This window comes from Rhinoderma darwinii, chromosome 3 (genome assembly GCF_050947455.1).
Source record: "Rhinoderma darwinii isolate aRhiDar2 chromosome 3, aRhiDar2.hap1, whole genome shotgun sequence".
Lineage (NCBI taxonomy): Eukaryota > Metazoa > Chordata > Amphibia > Anura > Rhinodermatidae > Rhinoderma > Rhinoderma darwinii.
In genome coordinates, this window is record NC_134689.1 from 130,318,802 (window position 1) to 130,334,064 (window position 15,263).

General features: G+C 43.7%; 1 protein-coding gene across 1 annotated transcript in view; it reads left to right on the forward strand.

Annotated features, from left to right (window-relative positions):
• The first annotated feature begins 1,482 nt into the window (after window positions 1-1,482).
• The window catches only part of CDC25C (cell division cycle 25C), an 84,360-nt gene continuing 70,579 nt past the window's right edge, over window positions 1,483-15,263 (forward strand). Inside the window, exon 1 of the mRNA XM_075856741.1 lies at window positions 1,483-1,685. The gene's annotated coding sequence lies outside the window, so the exon portion shown is untranslated. The remainder of the gene's footprint in view (window positions 1,686-15,263) is intronic.

The following is a 15,263-nucleotide window of genomic DNA, read 5'->3' on the forward strand; positions in this document are numbered from 1 at the left end:
GTATCGCCGTAATCGTATTGACCCACAGAATAAAGGTAACATGTTGTTTTAATTGCACAGTGAATTCCGTAAAAACGGCATGCTAAAAACTATAGAGGAATCGCTGTTTTCTTCATTTTCTACCCCACAAATAATTTTCCCGTTTCCTAGTACATTATATGGCAAAATAAATGGTGCTACGAAAAACTACAACTCGTATCGCAAAAATCAAGCCCTCATAGGACTATATCGACGGCAAAATAAAGAACTTATGACTTTTGGAAGGAGGGGAGGAAAAAACTAAAATGAAAATCTGAAGGCGGGAAGGGGTTAAGATGGCATGGTTTGTCGGGCACATATAGCACATCTGTAAGGGCTTGTCCACATGTAACGGAATTACTGCAGAAGTCCTCCTGCAATTCCGGTGAAAGTAGCGGGCTGTCCAATGCGGAAAAACCGCTCCATTTACTGCGTCTTTGACTGCAATTCAGTCGACTTTCCGCAGCAGGAATTGACATGCTGCGGTACCAAAAATACGCACTAATCTCTGCTCAGAATTTTTACACCTACTTTGCTGCTACCGTAGTCTGCTGCGTATTTTCCATTGGCAATTCCGGACGGAAAATACACAGCAATTTCGCTACGTGTGGATAAGCCCTAATAGTTCAGTGCTCGGGAGCATGCTACAAACGTCCACCTTGCCCTCAGATACGCTTAGTCTTAGTAGAGCCCCCCCCCCTATAAAAGTTGTGCCATCCCGGACTTCATAAGAGCTTCCCCTAAGGTAAGGGGAGGGTAGACAAGTTAGCCAATCCGGTTACTACTTTCATTTCCCACAGGGCCTGTGAATAATGATCCGGGCTCTGGTTGCTATTGACAACTTGATTTTTTTTTCTCCACTTGCAGCAGTTTTGAGAAGTCTCCCCTATATCTAAAGATGCATTTATGTACATGCTGCATGTATATTTGCCGATTTACCACATTCCTTGGTACTTCTCATACATAAAAACATTAACCTCAGAATATAATAATCTGTAATATCCTAAGCAAAAATACTTCCTACATCACACCAGAAAAAACCCAATGAGGGCGAGACAAACTCTTATTCCAAAAGTCCAAAGGTGCATTTCTCCATGTTAACTAGAAGACAAGAAAGCGGGCTCCAGCATCACTGATCGCAACAAGACTCTTTACCGCTGCATGGCTCAAGAAACAGCTGATCTAAGCTACTCCTTCCTCCCGATCTTTAAAAGTCCCGCCGACGTCATCCAGGGCGGGCCCTTAATGCAATAATATAGTAAAGAAGGGCGGACTTCATAATCATTAGCCAATTACAGACTACCAGTCCTAGCGTGTCACTGTACTAACCAATCAGATAAGAGTTTGTTTTAAAAACAGGCGACGCCTCCTTGTAGCCCAAGCTACTTTTTCTTTTCTTTACCTCATTGGTCAATCTCCACGTTTTGACCCCGATGGTGTCTGCTGATTGGTCACTGCTTGGGACGGAAGAATTCAATTTCTCGACTGCTTTGCTTCTGCTCGCTCTATGGTATTTACTTTTCGTTTCCGGTGCTTGGTTCGATGTGAGGGGCAGTAGGCCCAGAGAGAACAATCTTTTATGCGGCATGTATTGAGTGGTGGTTACGGCTTGCCCATGGAGACGGAGGGTCACCTTCACGGATGAGGACGAGTTTCCTTTTAACTATGTGAGAACTCTAATATAAATGTATGCATTATATCCCCTGTAATATACTTTGTGTTTTTTCTTTTTCCGTACTGCTGCCTTTAGTCCACTGATAGAAAGAGACCTGCAGGTGTCCAATCAGAGATCAGCGCAAGATATTGGAGTGGACTATGGCTGACCGCTATACAGAGTCCGAGCAGATGTCCTTACAGTGCGAACACTTAAAGGTCCCCTGCTTATTAGCAAAATCCCAACCTAGCGATTGAGTGATATCTCTTATTCACAAAATGTTTATCATCTGGAGAGGTGGATGACACTTCGCTTATTTCTAAAAGGGGAACTCTATAAATAAATTTAAAAAAAGTATGATTCATTAAAGAGGCTCTGTCACGACATTATAAGTGCCCTATCTCCTACATAATGTGATCAGCGCTGTAATGTAGGCGACAGCAGTGCTTTTTATTTAGAAAAATGATCTATTTTTACCACGTTAGGAGCAATTTTAGCTTTATGCTAATTACTTTCTTAATGCCCAACTGGGCGTGTTTTTACTTTAGACCAAGTGAGCGTTGTACAGAAGAGTGTGTGACGCTGACCAATCAGTGTCATGCACTTCTCCCCATTCATTTACTCCGCGCATAGTGACACTGGGTTGTTCGCTATGTGCTGTCTCAGGGTATGTTCACACGGCCAAATTTCAGACGTATACGAGGCGTATTATGCCTCGTTTTACGTCTGAAAATAGGGCTGCAATACGTCGGCAAACATCTGCCCATTCATTTGAATGGGTTTGCCGACGTACTGTGCAGACGACCTGTAATTTACGCGTCGTCGTTTGACAGCTGTCAAACGACGACGCGTAAATTTACTGCCTCGGCAAAGAAGTGCAGGGCACTTCTTTGCCACGTAATTTGAGCCGTTCTTCATTGAAATCAATGAAGCACGGCTCAAGGTTTACGAGCGTCTCAGACGCCTCGTAAATTACAAGGAGGGGCTTTTACGTGTGAAACGAGGCAGCTGTTAACAGTCTGTCTTTTCACACGTAACTGCCTCTCAGCGTGTGAACATACCCTTATACTCACATATTAACGTTACTGAAGTGTTTAGACTGTGACTAGACATTCCTTCCATCCAGGACGGTATGTTTATTCGCAAACCCGACACTTCGGTAACGTTTCTGTGGTTCTTACAGCAGAGCAAAGCGTAATCTCCCTGTAACCTGTAATTTAGAGTGTGATCTCGCAAGATTACGCTTTGCTCTGCTGTAAATCCCACAGAAACGTTAACGAAGTGTCGGGATTGTGAATAGACATCCCGTCCTGGCTGGAAGGAATGGCTAGTCACGGTCTAAACACTTCAGTAACGTTAATATGTCAGTATAAGACAGCACATAGCGAACAACCCAGTGTCACTATGCGCAGAGTAAATGAATGGAGAGAAGTGCATGACGCTGATTGGTTAATGATTGGTCAGTGTCATACACTCCTCTGTACACCCACTTGGTCTAAAGTAAAAATACGCCCAGTTGGGCATTAAGAAAATAATAACCATAAAGCTAAAATCGCTCCTAACGTGGTAAAAATAGATTGGTTTTTTTTTTTTAAATAAAAAGTACTGCTGTCACCTACATTACAGCACCCATCTCCTTATGTAGGCGATAGGCCACTTATAATGTGGTGATAGAGCCTCTTTAAGCAGTCCCTCATAGTATGTGTGCTTATATGACACTAGCCCCTAACTAATTTATATTACTCTGTCTATTATCAGTGAAAGTGAATACACACACACCCACACACACACACACACACACACACACACACACACACACACACACACACACACACACACACACACACACACACTGTGAACAGCATAACATTTTAAGTCTATGTGATGATTTGATAACCACTGATCCCTATTTATCAATCCCTACATAAGGACTAGCGTGTTCGGTCCGTATGTCGGCCACATCTCCTGAACCGAACGCACTGCGGGGTGCCGTGCTCCTAGCATCCGTTATCTATGACGCTAGGTGTCCCTGCCTCTCTGCAGAACTACTGTCCCGTACTGAAAGCATGATTACAGTACGGGACAGTTTTCCCGCAGCGAGGCAGTGACTCCTAGTGTCATAGAGAAGTATGACGTTAGGAGCCCGGCTCCCTGCAGGGTGCTCAGTCAAGGAAATGTGGCCGACATACGGACCGTATATCACGGACCAAACACGCTCTTGTGAATCCTGCCTTAAAGGGGTTTTCCCGTCTTGGACACTTATGGCATATCCACGGGATATGCCACAAATGTCAGATAGATGCGAGTCTCACCTCTGGGACCCGCAGCTATCTCTAGAATGGGTTCCCTAAACCCTGTTCTACTTCTATATCCTGTGCATATGCCATAAATGTTCAAGTTGGGAAAACCCATTTTACACTGTCACAAACCTACTACAAAAAGGCTAATTATAAATCGCTAATAAATAGAAATAGTAGAAGTCCGGGTTGTGGGTAAACATTGTCTTTAATTGATGAAATTAGGGTAAGCAGACCGGGCTTGTAACGGTGGACAGCCAGGAACGCAGGCACCTCCGTGAGTGATGCTGGAAGCGATGAGCCATGGACTGCACTGAAGGGACTCATAGGTAGCAGCACATGGGGCTTCCTCTCTGGGAGACGGGTGATGGACTATTTCTGAGTGCAATGTTGGTCACAGTAGTAGGCGCAGAACCTGGTGGTGGCAGTGGCAGGAGCAGAACTTGGTGGTGGCAGGAGCAGACCTTGGTGGTGGCAGGAGCAGGAGCAGACCTTGGTGGAGGCAGTGGCAGGATCAGAACTTCGTGGTGGCAGTGGCAGGAGCAGACCTTGGTGGCGGCAGTGGCAGGAGCAGACCTTGGTGGTGGCATTGGCAGGAGCAGACCTTGGTGGTGGCAGTGGCAGGAGCAGACCTTGGTGGTGGCAGTGGCAGGAGCAGACCTTGGTGGTGGCAGTGGCAGGAGCAGACCTTGGTGGTGGCATTGGCAGGAGCAGACCTTGGTGGTGGCAGTGGCAGGAGCAGACCTTGGTGGTGGCATTGGTAGGAGCAGACCTTGGTGGTGGCAGTGGCAGGAGCAGACCTTGGTGGTGGTGGTGGTGGTGGTGGTTGCAGGAGCAGACCTTGGTGGTGGCGGTGGTTGCAGGAGCAGACCTTGGTGGTGGCGGTGGTTGCAGGAGCAGACCTTTGTGGTGGCGGTGGTTGCAGGAGCAGACCTTGGTGGTGGCGGTGGTTGCAGGAGCAGACCTTGGTGGTGGCGGTGGTTGCAGGAGCAGACCTTGGTGGTGGCGGTGGTTGCAGGAGCAGACCTTGGTGGTGGCGGTGGTTGCAGGAGCAGACCTTGGTGGTGGTGGTTGCAGGAGCAGACCTTGGTGGTGGTGGTTGCAGGAGCAGACCTTGGTGGTGGTGGTGGTTGCAGGAGCAGACCTTGGTGGTGGTGGTGGTTGTAGGAGCAGACCTTGGTGGTGAAGGTGGTTGCAGGAGCAGACCTTGGTGGTGGTGGTGGTTGCAGGAGCAGACCTTGGTGGTGGTGGTTGCAGGAGCAGACCTTGGTGGTGGTGGTGGTTGCAGGAGCAGACCTTGGTGGTGGTGGTTGCAGGAGCAGGTGGTGGTTGCAGGAACAGACCTTGGTGGTGGTGGTGGTTGCAGGAGCAGGTGGTGGTTGCAGGAGCAGACCTTGATGGTGGTGGTTGCAGGAGTAGGTGGTGGTGGTGGTTGCAGGAGCAGACCTTGGTGGTGGTGGTGGTTGCAGGAGCAGACCTTGGTGGTGGTGGTGGTTAAAGGAGCAGACCTTGGTGGTGGTGGTGGTTGCAGGAGCAGACCCTGGTGGTGGTGGTGGTTGCAGGAGCAGACATTGGTGGTGGTGGTGGTTGCAGGAGCAGACCTTGGTGGTGGTACTTGTAGGAGCAGAACTTGGTGTTAGCTGCTCTTAAGAGCAGAAAAATGAATGATGTTTAGTCATAGACATAGTAGCAGATGTAGGAGTAGTAAATGCAGGTTATAGCCAATATTACAGGTCAGTCAGATTAATAAGGGTCAAATGGGTCAGCAGGTCACAGGAACATTTGTAAAATGAGGATAAATCTAAAACACTAACATTGTGGTAGGGAACAGTGTGGAGGTAAGGGCAGATGTAAAATAGCCCTTGATGACATAACTGGACCCCCACACTATGGTTTCAAAGGGATTACTCCTCTGGTGCTTGTGGCTTGGTATATAAGGCCATGATTTTACCTATTGGTATCTTATCCCCGTGCTTGTTAATGAAGTCACGGAGACACCTCAGGCAGACACAAATGCACAGAACCAATATTCCCAGAGCGATTAATAGCCACTTGACCAATTCAGACATGAAGGATTTTGTGGCACCTCTGTATGAGACAGTCTGATTTTTGTCTTCTATGGTGCTTGACTCCGTTGGATGTTCCTTCTGTGGTGGAGTGCGGTGGCCAATCTTTACAGGTCTGGCATCCAGGCTTCTTGCCAAAAGCAAGATGATTAATATGGAGTTGAACAGGAGATTCATCTCTGTTCTGTGCCCCAAAAGAGGCCCTCAAGGTTCAGGTTTTTTGTGACCTGGGCCTTCTGGATTGGGGCTTCAACTTTGATATTGCTAAAGAAATAAATTTGAGATTCAAGTAAAATCGCAGAACACTAAAACTTCTTCCAGAGACAGTGAACTAATGAAATAAGACCAGGACTCCTCCCATGTCAAAAGATTCTAGTTTGTGATGTCACTGTCCATCCATCACAATGACTTCCTGATCCATGCATCACAATATTATTAACTATGTATGAGACAGAGAGTAGAGATCCCTACATGGTCTTTCTTAAACAAGTAGTTTTCATACAATGTCCAAATTGCCAAGTTGTAGCAGATGAAATAACTTTATAATTATTTTGTATTAAACATTTTATTTATAATTCCCTGGATGTCCACATATAAACATTGCAGGTGTACACTCAGTCCAATGCCTTCGCTCACGCATGGACTCCACCCTCTCACCACATGTTATATGGAGAATAACTCATCCACCTAGTTATTTGACCGCTAAGGGTAAGTTCACACGCACTATTTACGGACGTAATTCAGGCGTTTTACACCTGGAATTATGGCCGAAAATAGTGCTTGAAAGCGTCGGCAAACATCTGCCCATTCATTTGAATGGGTTTTACGATGTACTGTGCAGACGGTCATTTTTTTTACGCGCCGCTGTCAAAAGATGGCGCGTGAAAAAGATGCCCGCGTCAAAGAAGTGCCTGTCACTTCTTGGGACGTAATTGAAGCAGTTTTCCATTGACTCCATAGAAAAACAGCTCCAATTACGTCCGTAATGGACGCTGCGAAAAACGCCTGCACATGCCATTACGTCTGAAATTCAGGAGGTGTTTTCGCCTGAAAACAGCTGCGTAGTTTCAGCCGTAACGGACGTGCACGTGTGAACATACCCTTATAATAATAGATCTGACGCTATAGCAATAAAGTGTCAGATATACTGGATGATGCAGCCACATGACAATCCCGGACAACTGCTTTAAATGGAGCTCTCATTAAAAAGTAAACCTAGTTTGTATGTTAATTTTATTTGTGCATTTTATGATCCCTTTGTAGTGCTATAATTTGGTCACAGTACCTCACTTTAATATCACCTGTATGGTATAGATTTTAATTTGCAGAAATTTCTCCAACAAATGTGCCGCATGTCAATATATACTCTTAGGCTATGTTCCCACGGCCTACTTTCAGGCCGTAAATGCCGAAAAACGGCCAAAAAAATTGGGAGCACAATGCCTCCAAACATCTGCCCATTGGTTTCAATGGGAAAAACGGCATTCTGTTCCGACGGGTTATTTTTTTACGCGGCCGTTTTTAAAAACGGCCGCGTAAAAAACTACCGCGAAGAAGTGCATGTCACTTCTTCAGCCGTTTTTGGATCCATTTTTCATGGACTCTATAGAAAAATGTCTGTAAAAAAATGTAGCGAAAATTGCGAGTGGCTTAAAAGTCTGAAAATCAGGAGCTGTTTTCCCTGGAAAACGGCTCTGTGTTTTCAGACGTTTTTGAGTTTGTGTGTGCACGTACCCTTACGGTACAGTTTGGGTATTGTATGAACTCTTTATTTGGGATTAAGTAGACCGTAGGCCCTGGGCGTTTCCCCAAATTTGGTACGCCACTTCCCGACCGCCGCCCTTCAACGACTTTTCTTTAGTCGACACCACTTATGTGCTAGCATTGACAACTGGGTGTTAACATTCCCCTTGTCAAAGGACTGTGTCCCTACATACTGACAGTCTCCCATATTTGCTGACAAATCTTTCTAACAAGAGGAATGGTAACACCCAGTAATCTATTAGGTCTGGGCTGTACTGAGAATTTTTGTGAAATTCAAGTCTTTACCATATAATGACTATATGATACTAGGTTAGGAGAGGTGATGGCTTCTCTATAAATCCAGTGTCTCACAGGTGACGTATTCTCCGATTTGTAGAAGTTCACATTCATTTTCTTCTCCATCTGACCTGGACCACCGTGGTGACTAGTCCTGACTGCAGTTTTTCCTGCCCAGACATCTTTGTCCCATCGATTCTGCAGCCATCCCCAGCCTCTGGAGCAATACAAATAAAGTCAGACCACAGACACCTAAACTGGAAGCCAAAATGCTGTAGATTTTTAAACTGAAAATCCATAGTGAATTACAGTATCAGCCATGTGGATCAGATTTGAACAAATCTCGTCTAAATGCTGCAGAATATTTTCTAACGGAAACAAATTTTAAAATCCGCAGCATGTTAATTTTTGTTGCGGATTTGTACTGTGGATTTCACCCCTTTCAGTGTAGAGGGTTTTGCGGAAACATGCAGAAAAATACACTGCGGCAAATCAGCACGGTTGTGGATTGCCCTTCAGATTCATGTTCGGATTTGTTGCGGAATCATCTGCATTAGATCCGACCTTATAACGGGAAAGCACATTTTAACAGCTACTACCTATACACAGGATAGGCGATAAATGTTTAAGGGGGTTATACAGATGTTAAAAAACTGATTGCCTATCCTTAGGGAATAGGGCATAAAATCTTCAACTGTCTGAGCACTGGGACCCCCGAGCTGCGATGACTGATTAAACAATCAAGGGGCCGCAGCACCTTCAGGCTGGGTTCACACGTTGCAGAAGCGTGCCGTGTAGTGAAAAAACACTTGCTTTTGCCACAAGTTTTTAGAGGAGTTTCCTCTGTAAAGACCATGTTGCCAATAACTGCGTTGCCACGCATGTTGCCACGGCTTATTTACGGACGTAATTCGGGCGTTTTACGCCTCAATTTATGTCAGAAAATGCGCCTCGATAGCGTTGGCAAACATCTGCCCATTCATTAGAATGGGTCTTACGACGTTCTGTGCACACGCGTCAAAGAAGTGCCTGTTAATTCTTCAGATGTAAATGGAGCCGTTTTCCATTGACTCCATGGAAAAACAGCTCCATTTACGTCCGTAATGGACGCAGCGAAATAGCGCCTCAACATGCCATTACGGCTGAAATTACGGTGCTGTTTTCTCCTGAAAACAGCCACGTAATTTCATCCGTTACGGACGCTGCCGTGTGAACACACCCGTAGGGTTTTTGGCCACAGGGCATGCTACGCCAACACGTAAACCCAGCCTCACTGTGCTGATCCAATGTTCACCTGACAATTCACACCTGTGTAACACAAGTCAAGGCTCTGTTCACATCGGAAGCATTGTTAGGATGGTTTCCCCCTTATTGGCAGTATGGCGGAGCCTTCTGCACTATTCTGGCCAGAAAAAGAGGAACTTAATGGACCCACACAGAAAAAAAATTATATACTTTTTCTTCATTTTCCATCCCTTTCCTCCCTACAGCTGGCCATAGACATGAAATCTAAGCCATAGGACAGACACGTGGCCGATCAGTAGTCAAACTAACTTTATCCAATGGAATTATGAACACTTACAACCAGGAAATAAAAAAAGCTAAATGCAGTAAGAAAACGCAAAATCACACCAATCCTTTATAATTTCCAATACCACTAAACTTCAGGTTATTGTCAACAGGACAGAAATAAAAATCCAACACAACAGATCAAAATTGCAACATATTAGGGAAGATGCATCACAATTGATGTAAAGGAAAAGTGGTGCAGTTACCCATAGCAGCCAATCAAATAGCTGCTTTCATCTAACACAGGGCCCCTGAAAAAGGAGGGGGAGAATCTGGTTATTAGCTACTAGTCCACTTTTTCTTTGCACAAGTTCTAAGATATCTCCGACATTGGCAGCTGGTTATTTGTGGTGTGCACAAGCGAGAATGACCAGTTACAGCAGGTTTACACTGTAGATTTTTTGCAACTTAAAATCTGTTCCATACATCTGAATGGGGTGGTTTCTGCAGCATGTGAATACATTTTCACAAACTCCAATCAAAATGAATGGGACAGTCACCGAAATTTCTGCAAGAATCTGCCACATGTGAACATGCCCTTAGTTCACCTGTCCAAATACATGTCAGGTTACGTTTTCTTTGCATTCTGTCAAGGACATAAGACATGATCATCTACCATCAGATAACCATGAGTAAGTATTTTTTTTTAATGTATCTTTCATTTTTTTCTCTTCCCCCACAAAGTGCTGCTGAATTTACATGGGCTACCGGAAAATAAAGATTTTGGCAACAAACTGGCACTTTCAGAAAAGTGAAAGCCTTGGGTAGGGTAGAGCTTTCAGGACACAACTGTGTGAACAAGACAACGGAGTGTTCATAAGCCCACATTGAGGGTGGCCCAATACACTACAGCATTATTTTAGGATAGCAATATTTTCCTTTCCATTGTTATAAAAATGGCATTTACATTTAAGGCACTGTTCACATTATCCATTTTTCCCCAGTCAGGTTTCTACACTATTTTTGCTGCCAAAGAAATATAAGAAAATGGAAATCCTTCATAGCTTACATGGCTCCATTGTCAATGGAGGCCTTGATGTTCGTGTGAACAGATCCCAACTCATTGAGGGCACACTCCGTGTGTCACCGTGGTTCAACTACTGCAAAATAATGGAACCACAAATGGTGTTTGTAGAAAGGCAGAAGTACTCCTTCTCCATACAGTGTGACAAGAATATATTTAAAGAGTGACTGCACTTTCACAAAGCTTTTGATGTTAGAGACATAGCAGAAGTTCGGATCGGTGCTTTGCACCGTCGGCTGTGCTCGGCCCAGCTTGGTATTCTGAAGACTGCTCACACAGAATGTCTACAAGCCGTCTTCAGCCTCATGAAGGGGATGCAGTCACAGCTTTGTTTCAGCAATGGTGGGGGTCTCAGCACCTGGACCCCCACCCATCAAACCTTCTGGTAGGTCTCTATAACATATCAGAAGTTTTATGAAAGTGAAGTTACTAATAAAACAAATTCTGCTGAGATGTAAATACTGAGTAGCCTGCATTACACAGCATCACGTATTTTTCCAGGCTCAAAACACTCTGAAAATACAGAACATAGTCCTAAACACAAGCAGGCTCATCCACAAGTGCGTATTCAGGAGTGGATCCAAAACACGGAGAAAAATATAATAGAACCATTTATACTTTCTCATTTATGTATCCATTTCTGATTTTAAAAAAATAAAAAGATTAAAAAAAAATGCTGATAAAATATGCAAGTTTGAACCTGGCCTAAACGGTTCGATCCAGTAAACAAAATGTGACGTTTGCCATTGATTCTATTAGATATATGGACAATAGAAAAGGGGGGGGGGGCACCTGCCTGTGCCCACCTCTGAATTAAATTGCTGCAAAGTGTGCTCAAGCCATTGGTGTATTTCATGTTGCTCCATTCATTTAAATTGGAGCCATGAAATACTACAAGGAGTATATACAAATCACAAAAATGAGCAATGGCTTTTTTCAGTGATGTTACAATAAGTATATATAGCGAAGCGACGTATGACTATTTACTTGTGCCGATCCACTTGAGAATTGCTCCATATCAAATTTTCTGAATAAAACAAAATTAGTAAGTTGCAAAAAGGCCAGGAGCATGCTATACAGTCTTCACTCTAGACTGCAAAAAAAACCCGACCATTTACTGGGAAAATTGTGCCCTCAAATTCAACATTATGCCTGGACATAAAAACACCTGTCTGGTAACAGGTAAGACGTGCCATAGAGGAACTTCTTTCAAGACTCTGGCTGTCTTTATCTGAATTCTAGAGTGAACATGGCTATGCTTCTCACCACGTGCAAGCCTCTTTTGGCCTCTGGTTGCACGGGTATGACCACACAGAAAACAGGCTGGTTGCATAAAATGACCAGCTGTATTTGGCGGTGTTACGGTTTCACTTTATGCCAAGATCAAAAATAAAAAACACCTTAAAGTGTACCTTTTGTTGGACTCTTCTGCCCGAACGGACATGCAGTGTGGAGATGCGCACCTGGGCGGTACAATTGCCATGGCAACCACAGGGCACGGGACTCAAACAAGCTACTCTATTAATAAAAATTGGACCCGGGCCATGCACAATACTCTCTGGGCATCGTAGGTTTGCCACAGCAATTGTACCGCCCATCAAGCCGCAGTACCTCTCCACGCCCTATGTCAGTTTGGACAGGAGAGTACAACTGGGGGCACACTTTAAAAACCCACCATGCACTGAGCGCCCAGTGCACCATCTCCTGCCTTTTACAAAGAAACGGTACAAAGTATACAGGGTATCAAGGTCCATAACAGGAGAAGTGCTGGCATCATCTAAATTAACATTGTAAAGCAGCAGTCAGTCCAGAATTGGCTAAACCGTAGTGGTTATACTAGAAGACAATTGTGTTACAACTTTGCAGCAGTATACACTAGTAAACTAAGGTCAGCAGTTCTTACGCAGTACCAATCCTAAATACAAGCAAACCGGTTCATTGATGAATCATTTTTATTTGTTACCCAAAAATGTCCTCCATGACAGTGAAGTTATCGATCAACATCCAGGGTTCAGGAAGAGGAGACTTGGAAAGCCTGTGCAATTGTGGGTCATTGTAGTTCATTTTCAGCTGAGGACGTAGCCTATAAAACATTAGTATGGTTATACTGAAGTTGTATTAAACACAACATGTTAGTACAAATGTGCAAAACAGGCCAGACTTTACAATACTATTCATTTTAAAATGATCAACCTATTTAGCAAGACCTCCAGAGTTGGTGGTGAGCTAGATAGTTCCATTTTATTTCCGTCTTGAGCATCAAACAATTCTGATTGATGGAACGAACTTCTGTTTTAAAAGGCATAGATTACCTCCACAACCTCTTGGAAGCTTTGGATATTGAATAAAAACATAAGGTCTATTCACACGACAGGGTCTGGGTGTCAATGCAACCCTCTTCTCCCACTCTTCACACACTGATAGCAACACCGCAGTTGAATGGCCCCCTAGATCTCCCGATCTGACCCCCTTAGACTTTTATCTTTGGGGTCATCTGAAGGCAATTGTGTATGCTGTGAAGATATGAGATGTGCAGCAACTGAAACTACGGATACTGGAAGCCTGTGCTAGCATTTCTTCTGCGGTGTTGCTATCAGTGTGTGAAGAGTGGGAGAAGAGGGTTGCATTGACAATCTAACACAATGGGCAGCACTTTGAACACATTTTATAAGTGGTCAGAAACTTGTAAATAACTCATGAAAGAATAAAGTAACGTTAAAACCAAGCGCACCATTGTTTTTCTTGTGAAATTCTCGATACGTTTGATGTCACATGACCCTCTTCCCATTGAAAAAACTAAAGTTGGATACAAAATGGCCGACTTCAAAATGTCCGCCATGGTCAACACCCAGCTTGAAAAGTTTCCCCCCTCCCATATACTAATGTGCCACAAACAGGAAGTTAATATCACCAACCATTCCCATTTTATTTAGGTGTATCCATATAAATGGCCCACCCTGTATATTAAAATGTATTTAAGATTATGGAAAAATGGGTTTTCTTTTTATTGTAAAAAGTGGATTTACCACAAAAGTGTTAAAAAACAAAAACATACATATATGGCGTCGCCGCGATCATAATATCCCGAATAATAAAGTTAACACAAACAGCCGGATGAACAGAAAAACAAACGAAGATGCTTTTTTTTTTCCGTTCTCCCAACCAAAAATAAAATAAGTCTATCATTAAGTCCCATGTACCCCAAAACGATACCAATGAAAACAAGCCCTTATATGGCTACACCGACCGACAAAATAGAAATGTTATGGATCTTAGAAAGCGGCGATGCAAAAACAAATACTTTTTTAAGAAAAGGGTTTTAATTGTGCAAAAGTAGTAAAACCATAAGAAACCTATACATATTTGGTATGTCCGTGATCGTACTGACCCAAAGAATAAAGTGAACATGTTATTTACATCGCATAGTGAAGCAGTATAAATATATACATCCAAAAACTGTGCAATTGAAAAACACAACTCATCCTGCAAAAAACAAGCCCTCATATGGCGATGTCGACAAACAAAAAAAATTAAGACTCTTATTCACACAGAGTTTAACGAGTTTTTTGGCGCGAAAATCGCTCCGCAAAACTCGTCAAAAACCACCCGAAAATGCCTCTCACTGATTTCAATGGGAGATTGACGAGTTTTTTTACCGCGAGCAAAAAAAACGCGTCGCGGTAAAAAGAAGCGACATGACCCATCTTGAGGCGTTTTCCGCCTCCAAAATCCCATTTCAATCAGTCAGAAAGAGGAAAAAAAAACACCTCGACGAGTGTTTTGACGAGTTTTTGTCAAACCACTGTGCAAAAAACGTCTGGAGCAGTTTTTGCAGGAGGTATTTTCCCCCTGCAAAAAACTCTGTGTGAACACAGAAGGTGGAAAGTAAAATAAAAAACGAAAACATGCTTTGTCAATAAGGCCAAAATAGGCTGTGTTCACACAGAGTTTTTTGCAGGAGGAAAATTTCTCCTGCAAAAACTGCTCCAGACGTTTTTTGCACAGTGGTTTGACAAAAACTCGTCAAAACACTCGTCGAGGTGTTTTTTTACCCTTTTTGACTGATTGAAATGGGGCTTTGGAGGCGGAAACCGCCTCAAGATGGGTCATGTCGCTTCTTTTTACCACGACGCGTTTTTTTTGCTCGCGGTAAAAAAACTCGTCAATCTCCCATTGAAATCAGTGAGAGGCATTTTCGGGCGGTTTTTGACGAGTTTTGCGGAGCGATTTTCGCGCCAAAAAACTCGTTAAACTCTGTGTGAATAAGAGTCTTAATTTTTTTTGTTTGTCGACATCGCCATATGAGGGCTTGTTTTTTGCAGGATGAGTTGTGTTTTTCAATTGCGAGGCATTTTCGGGCAGTTTTTGATGTTTTGCGGAGCGGTTTCCGCGCCAAAAAACTTGTCAAACAACTCTGTGTGAATAGGGTATAAAGGGGTTAAGGGGGAAAGCAAAAACAAACAAAAAATATGTGTACTATCACGAACACCATCTATAGCTTTTCCAATTAAGATTGCATGGTTTGTCGGGCACATATAGCACACCTATAAGGGCTTGTCCACACGTAATGGAATTGCTGCAGAAGTCTTCCTGCA